Raw genomic sequence first — 1769 nt, 5'->3', positions numbered from 1 at the left:
TCTCTCTTTCTTTCTTTCTTCAGTGCTTGAGACTGTTCAAGTTCTTGCAATTGGTGTCCACAACAACCTGATTACTTCTGAAGGTCCTCTTACCTCAAAGATATTGTAAACATAGCTGTATTTAAACATATAGTATAGCCTCATGACACGCGCATTTTCTTTCCATTGACTGTCTTATGTATGTATGTATGTATGTATGTATGTATGTATGTATGTCAAGACACCTCACCAAGGCAACTTATAAAAAAAAATCATTTATTTTAGAACTCATAGTTCCAGACAGTAATAGACTCTTTGACTGCCATGGCAGCAGGTAGGCAGGCAGGCATGGTGTTGGAGCAGTAGATGTAAGCTCTTAGCTCTGAGACCAACAGCTGTCTAGTCGGACTTAAGGCCTACTCGGTAGGAGTGAATTTGTGCCGAGTACTGTAAGCCTGGATGACTATCTGTGGGTGATGAGGTGCTTGGACCTTAGAGGAGAAGCTACTTCTGCCCCTTTCCTAAACCAGAATAACTTCCAACCTTCTTCTAAGTACTTATCACTCAAACATAAGCAATTCTCCCTCCTCATCAAAGAAGCACCTATGTGAAGCAGATGGAGACCATTCCAGAACCATCGACAACTTGTCAAGCTGACTGGGCTGTCTTGTTGCTACACCTGAGGCTCAGGAACACTACTGGAGATGAGGTAGAGAGGTTCTAAGAGCCAGAGGCCCAAGATGTCTGCTGTGAGATGAGGTCTTCTATATATGACAGGGAAATTACACCCACGGAATCACAAAGATTGCCTAAATAAGACCTGTATAATGGAAATATCCCTTGACATGCCAGCATGAGTTAGACAAATTTTACAAGGTACTATCCCTAAATAAGGAGCTATAGACCAGTGGTTCTCAACCTGTGGGTGGCTACCCCTTTGCAGGGATCACATGACCTTTTCTAAGACCATCAGAAAACACAAATATTTACATTGTGATTTATTACACTACCAAAATTACACTCATGAAGTAGCAACGAAAAGAATTTTATGGCTCAGGATCACCACCACATAATGAACTGTATTAAAGGGTTGCATCGTTAGGAAGGTTGAGAACCACTGCTCTAGACAAGTAATGGCTGCTGAAGGAGAGAGAATCAGAGATGAGTCTCCTGACAGATTATCTGATCCCAGATACTCATCCCTAAACAGTTACAGTAGGCAACACTGAATGGGCCCATATACACATATGACTGTGTGTGTAACAATGATTAAAGGAGGACTCGTGAGTTTGAGAGGAAGTGGGGGGTATGAGACGAGTCAGAGAGGGAAGAAAGAATAATGGAAATGATGTTAATTTAAAAAGAAACACATGATCCATTCTCCAAACAACAAAAACAGAAACACAAAACCAAAACCAAAACAAACAAAAACAAAAAACAAAAACAAAAAACCAGGACGTCAGTGAATAAAACTGATGACCTAAATTGGGATTAGTAGATAATAATTTTAGTAAGTGTTATAGAGCTGTTTAAGAACTGAAGGAAATCAGGCTAAAGAGAAGCAGATAACTTTTAGCAGAGAAATAAAAATTTCAATTGGGAATCATTAACTGAAAAACTTGTTAAGTTAAAAATTAATTTATTAGATTTTCTGGTAGAGTCAAGATGATCAAAGAAACTCAGTGAACCTGAAATCGGATCAAGACAAATAATCGCTCAGACTGGTATAGTGACAGACAAATAGACCAATGGAATAGAATTGAAGACCCAGAAATGAACCCACACACCTA

Source organism: Mus caroli, chromosome 7, assembly GCF_900094665.2.
Source record: "Mus caroli chromosome 7, CAROLI_EIJ_v1.1, whole genome shotgun sequence".
NCBI lineage: Eukaryota > Metazoa > Chordata > Mammalia > Rodentia > Muridae > Mus > Mus caroli.
Note: the sequence above shows the minus strand (reverse complement) of the source record.